Here is a 6,750-nt window from a genome sequence, read left to right on the forward strand (position 1 = left end):
AAATTTATAAGGAAAGAATGAAAAATTTACACGACAAATATATTAAACCTAATGAATTTCAAGTAGGAGACCAAGTCCTGTTGTTTAATTCTCGACTTCGATTATTTCCGGGTAAACTAAAATCTAGGTGGTCAGGACCTTTTTCCATCACCCATATTTTTCCTCATGGTGCAGTAGAAATTAAAGCTCGAAATGGGATTCCATTTAAAGTCAATGGCCAACGGCTGAAACTCTATCGAGGATCCATTGAGGATGAGGAGGAAGAGATCTTGCTTCAAACGGTGAACGAATAAAAAGCATCCACACCATACCTGGTGTGTTACGAACCAGTAAGTATACATCGAAACCAGTAAATTTTCTAACCATGTTTTCGGATAAAAAAACGGGCACTCACACGAGCACAAAAAAAAAAACCTTTCCTCGGCACGGGGCCGTGTCGACGCAACTGTCGGGATAAAACCCTCTTTTCATAACAGTTACACCATTCCACACGCCCCATTTCCCCGAAAACGCTCTGGTCCAAGGCGATTTTCTGCAGATTTTCGACGTTACTTCTAGATCTAACAACATCAAGGTATGATTCTATCATCATTAGTAGTTAGATTAGTTACTTGCATGTAGTTAAACATCAAAAATTTGGGGAAAAATCTAGGGTTCTTGAAGTTCATCTGGATCGAACCTCAAATTTTTGAAGTAATCTGTTAGTATTAGTTTAGATTAGTGTAATGGGAAGTAGATACACTTGTACTGTTGATAGATTTGCCCGATTTCTCACAAAAACCTCCAACCCTTGTTTTTGAACCGAAAAAGATAAAATTGAAGGGGTAAACGGGTTGTTTTGGGAAAAACGACAATTGGGGTTTCAATTTCGGGGAAAACCGCACCTACTTGGCCAAAAAAATTTCAGATTTTCGGGACCGGGTCGAAAAATGAAGTTTTTGAGTAACAGACGCCTAGACACGGGGTCGTGTTCGCTGGACACGGGGCCGTGTCCAGCTAACTGTTTGCAGTTTTCACCGAAAATTTTATCGTTTCACGCTAACTTTTTATGTATTCCTGCAGATGACAAAGTTCACAAGATTCAATGCCACAAAACTCGATGCAAGGGCTAGATATGAGATACTCCAAACAAGGCCCAAGGAATACCCGAGGCAAGCGTGCACGGACCTATTGACCTTGGTAAACCAGCTCGACCGTTTCAACAACCTTGTTACCGGACCACTAAGGGCTGCCTTGACCACTCGGCTTCGGTCGGTACATCAATGTACTATGGAGTTCTACAGTACTTTCACCTTCACTTCAAGAAGTGACCCGTTTGACAATGAAGCGGTTGCTTTTCGATGTGGTGGAACGAGATACTCGATCTCTATGGCACAATTCGGGGAAATAGTGGGACCATATGCGGAAGAAGAATCGGGGAATGAGGAAAACACCGGGGGATTACGAGATTTAGATGAAAATGAGCGCCAAGCCGCATGGGCCCAAATCGGTGAAGGAATCTACAACCCCAGCAGCACAAAGCGTACTAAGCTGAGGGATCCGCTCTATCGCTACATTCATAGGCTCCTCACTTACTCTCTCAGCCAAAGATATGACAGAAGCGGGGTTGTTGGGTTAAAAGATTTGGTAGTCCTTCACAGCATCCACAACCGAAGGGCCCTCGATGTTCCATATCTCCTACTTCGAAACATGCACCTGAACCGTCTTGCTCGTGCACCAACCCCTATCTACTTTGGGGGATGGGTGCACCGCCTCTTCAAGCATTTCACACGCATTCCCAGGTCCTTTGAAAGGAGCCCATGGTCGGGACGAGTTGATTATCACATTTGCCGCGCCATGAACCTACTTTATGAGGCGGAAGACGGATCAGTAAGCTTTCAAAGGATGCAAGGCCATGCATGGAACCACAGGAGGCACTAGTCCTTCACGCTCCACCTCCCCACTACCAGTATCAACCCCATGGTGATCCGGGGCAATCCTCCTCCCAAGGAGGCGGTTTTCCTAACTTTCAAAGTTTACATGATCTTTTGCAGGAAAGCCTCATGTGCACCAGGAACACCTACAACCTTGCCAACAATACATACCACCGGGTCGGAGCTATCGAACGAAACATCAACGATATCCAAGACGACATCGGGAACATCCGGGAGTATATGGCGGGTCATGGGGATGGAGGTGATGACAGCGATGAGGATATGGACTAGGAGGTTGCAGGAGCAGGAGCGGGTTGATGGCAAGCCCACATGTTAAGGTTCCCCTTTATCTATCAAAACAATTTCCGGCCTGCGTGCCGAAGTGTTAGACAATTTACTTTCCTTGACTACTTTTTATTTTCTGCTTTATTTTTCTTTTTATGGTTTGGATGATTAACTATGGTAAATTAGGATGTTTGGTATTGCTTGGTATGGTATTTAGTGGTAAAACAGGTACAATTGAGGCTTAGAGTGCTAATCATTAGCACCAGTAAAGCCAGGACAGGAAATCCGGAAGAAGAAACCTGTTTTTTCAGCCTTGCAGACTTCCCACACGGGGTCGTGTCCAGCCGACACGCCCCCGTGCTCATCGCCCAGACCTACTGTTTGGCAAATTTCTGCAGATTTTTGGTCAGACACGGGGTCGTGTCCAGCGAGCACGCCCCCGTGCTCAACTTCAGTAAGTTCTCGTTACTGGCACTTGAACACGGGGCCGTGTCTACTCAACACGGGGCCGTGTCCAGACTGCCAGTAACATAAATTTTTGCTTTTAACACCATTTTATACATTCAATCAACCTAAAAATCTATTTTTGGCACACATTGAGGACAATGTGTAATTTAAGTGTGGGGGGATGCTAAAACCTTGAATTTTGCAAGTCCTATTAACAAGCCTTACACAAAACTCTATTGGAACCGCTAATCACCCCAATTTTTTTTCAATTTTTTTTTTATTTTATCTTGTCTAAGTTTAAGTTTGGAATTCTAAGACTAACAAGGTTATATTTTTATAAGTTTACAACCGATAGCGTCGTGATAAAAAGAACCAACATAAGAAAATTATGAAACGGCATGACAAGCTTAGTTAAAATTCGATTATATATACTCAATCACATAAAAACCCACTCCCACAAAAGTGAGTTTTGAGCCTTTATAGAGCATACAACTATACATCTTTAAACTAAATTCTCATTTTTCGTTTCTTATGTGAATAGCCGCTTGGTTCTTACGACTCTAGAACTTGCCACGACAATTCATTCCCGGTCCTTACCAACTTAAACCCAAGTAAGTAAATGATGGAGGCATTAGGACTAACCCTTTTTCTTTCAACACCATTATTTTTATTTTTCTTTTCACCTACCCAAAAATTCCCCCTAGTTAACCCCTTTGAGCCTAAACCTTTTCATTTCTTAACCCAAAACCCTTTTTATTTTTACCCTTTATTTTAAGTAACAAGCTCGGTTTTCATGTGACTAATATATATATATATATATATATATATATATATATATATATATATATATATATATTACAATGAAGTTAGAAATAAGCAAACAAAGCTCCTCAAACAAAAGCTTGTTTGGCTAAATACTTCATTTAAAATAAAAAGTCACAAAAACAAAATGTTTTACGAAAACCGACGCTTTTTAACCCAAGCCTACTAACCACTAACCCAACTACCCACCTTTAACCCAAGCCTAACCCTTCACCCAAAAAGTCCTCTTGATATTTACAAAGGTATTGTGACAACCCTCACTAAACCAGGTATCCGTATGGTTTAATTAATAATTAATTACTGCTTAATTACTGTGCTTGCTTGAAATTACTGATGAACTGCTACTTGATTTCTGATACTTGTACATACCTGCATCATACTTTAATTACCGTCACTACATTATTTTCACGCTGAACCTTAGTGACAAACATGATGCACAAAAGCACAGTAGCACTATGAATGGATAACCTATTGAACATGCTGATAAGCCAGCATCAGGCAGATATTGCCTCTAAGGCCTGTATGAGCCAGAAATATTTCACTACACCCATAGTGAGTGTAGGGATACAAGGATTGTAGAACTGCGTCTCTAGGAATAAGATACAATGACAGGATGTGCCTAGGACATACACTAAGCACAAAACTCAGCACTTTAATCAACAATTCAGCTTTTAGCTAACTAATAAAGTGCCAAAACATGAGAAAAATATTACTAGACACTTTCCAAAGTGTCGGGAATAAGTTGTGTCACTAAAAAGGGTATTAACGACACTTAAAAGCTTTGTTAAGCGCTTTAACGGATTACTATCCAACCGAACAACCGGACTATACGCGGAACATGAAAATATTGTCATTAACATTATTTGTCTTTTCTGAGCCAGTTAGGGTCCCTGAATACCCTAACACCCGCCATAAAGCACAACGCACAACTAACCGAGTTAAACCCTAACTTAACTAACTTATCTAACTATTACCTAACTAATAGTTACAAACTAACCAAGAACCCCCCCCCCCCCTCTTGAGAAACCGTCCCCATCTAGGGGACATACATGGTGCAACTTTGATTATTTTAATCAAAGATGTTTAGTATCTTTGTGACACTAGAACCATTGGATTATAATCTCACATTTTTCTATAAGTAACTAGAGATTGCACCAAGATCATTTATCATTCACAACTCAAGACAAACACTCTCTCTTGCTCTCTCTCAAGGCTTCGGCCGAACATCCCCTAGATCCATCCATCATCATTCGATTTCCTTCTTCACATTCCAACAACATACAAGTGTCAAGGATCACGTATAAGGAGTCTTGGTGTACTCGGAGCTTAAAGGACCTTCTCTCGTTGCTTTTATCCACCCATTTCGCGCCTAGATTCTTCCCTAGCCTCGAGCTAGTGGTATGTTGCTTAAATCACCTTCTCGAACTAATTTAAAGTGGTTAAAAGGATTTGTAACGGTTGAAACTCGTAAACTTACAAGGTGATGCATTAAAGTCTACTAAAAACACAAATAATGATGGTTAAAAGCTCATATGATGTGTAAATGTTGTAGTAATTGATTTGTGTGGTTATTTGGACCCGATCTATGTTGTGGTAGCTCGTATCATCATTTAACCCGGTTTAGTCATGAACATAGATCATGACATAAGGTTGTTTTGAATGAAACAAGGGTTAAAGGGTGAAACTCTACCACACACGAATCATGAACTTGTGTAAAAGCGTTTTTACTTGTAAAATAGTGTTTAAAACTAGTAGATCTACGGATCTACAAGTGGTATTTTCAAAGGACCGAGTGTCAAGGAAATTATGTTTTCTAAAGATAGATCTTACGTTAACTAGAATGATTTTTAGAACGCACAAGTGTGTAAGCACTTGTGTAGCACAAAAGTTTCAACAAAATAACAATTTTTGTAAAATTTACAAGAAGATGTAAAGACGGGATTTCTTTAAAAGCAAGGTTTTTACGAAACCGGACTAATTTATATTAAGATCCGCTAAAAGTAATGAGATTTACTTCGTATTTTTGAGTAAATCACAAGTTCAAGAAATCTTTGCGATTTACATATTTATTAACTAGTTTGTTGTGTTGGACGTTTGTTTTGATTGAATAAGAAAATTGTTGAATTGATTTGTAAAAGAAAATGATACGCTTGAAAGCGTGGCCACCTCCAGTTACAGAGGAAACTCTGGCGAAATTTTTCCAAAAACCTAACACTTAGAATTATTTTCACTATAAGTGTTAGAAATACTTTTTGATATGTTTTCAAAATATATAAGTTTCGCCAAGACTTTATTTACAAAATATCGGAGGTGGGATTTCACAAAATTAAACGTGATAAATATATATTTAGTAAATGTATTTTTCACAACGTCACTTGTCAATTATTTTGTGAAGTGTATAAATATTATTTTTAAGGTAAAAATAATATTATCGAACGTTAACGAATCCAAAATAATACGAACGCTTTCACGATAAATATATAAGTTACACCGGTAATTGTTATTACCACTCGATTGTTAAAACGTAACTTACGCAATTTAAAGAAACAATTATGAATGCGTATATTTGACAAAGCATTATTTTGGGAGAATTTTGTGAAGTAAAAATATAATATTTTTGAGAAAAATATTTATATTTTGGAGTTAGAAATAAATAAATATTAAGGGAGACTTAATAATATATTACGAACGCACATGTATTAAATCCCCCATCCTTGGGAAGGAAAATAATTACCAAGTATGCACAGAATGTAAACACGAAATAGTTGTCTAACTATTTCTCAAAACTTAAACCATAAAGCTAAGGCACGACCGTCCGTCTAATAGAGTTAGTACATGTAGGTCGTTGCACAGCTGCTTGACATGGAGTATTACTTGGTAGAGACGCACCGCTGTGAGTTCATGTCCCCCTTTTCTCTTAACTGTTTTCAGTTTTCTAAACTGCGGGGGTGAAATACATGTTACTATGATTACGAATATTTCTTACATGGTATGGTTAGCGTAAGGGGGTTTGTTACTTAGATCATGTGAATGGGTAGGCGGAAACTTGAGGTCATTAATCCTCAGGATAGGACCGAGGGGCAGGAGCGGTAGATCTACTTGGGTGTAGCGAGCCCAACCCCAGGCCCAGCATAACGGACCTCGGGGTGACTTTGTACCCAACGCATAAGTCTGCTAGGTTTGAGCCTTCCTACTTGCATTTCACACATATCAATGGCCTTGCAAACCATTGGTGATCTCTTTTTCCTTATTTGCTACATACCAGGATTTTTATACAAACAAA

The sequence above is a fragment of the Helianthus annuus genome, chromosome 10 (assembly GCF_002127325.2).
Source record: "Helianthus annuus cultivar XRQ/B chromosome 10, HanXRQr2.0-SUNRISE, whole genome shotgun sequence".
NCBI classification, from domain to species: domain Eukaryota; kingdom Viridiplantae; phylum Streptophyta; class Magnoliopsida; order Asterales; family Asteraceae; genus Helianthus; species Helianthus annuus.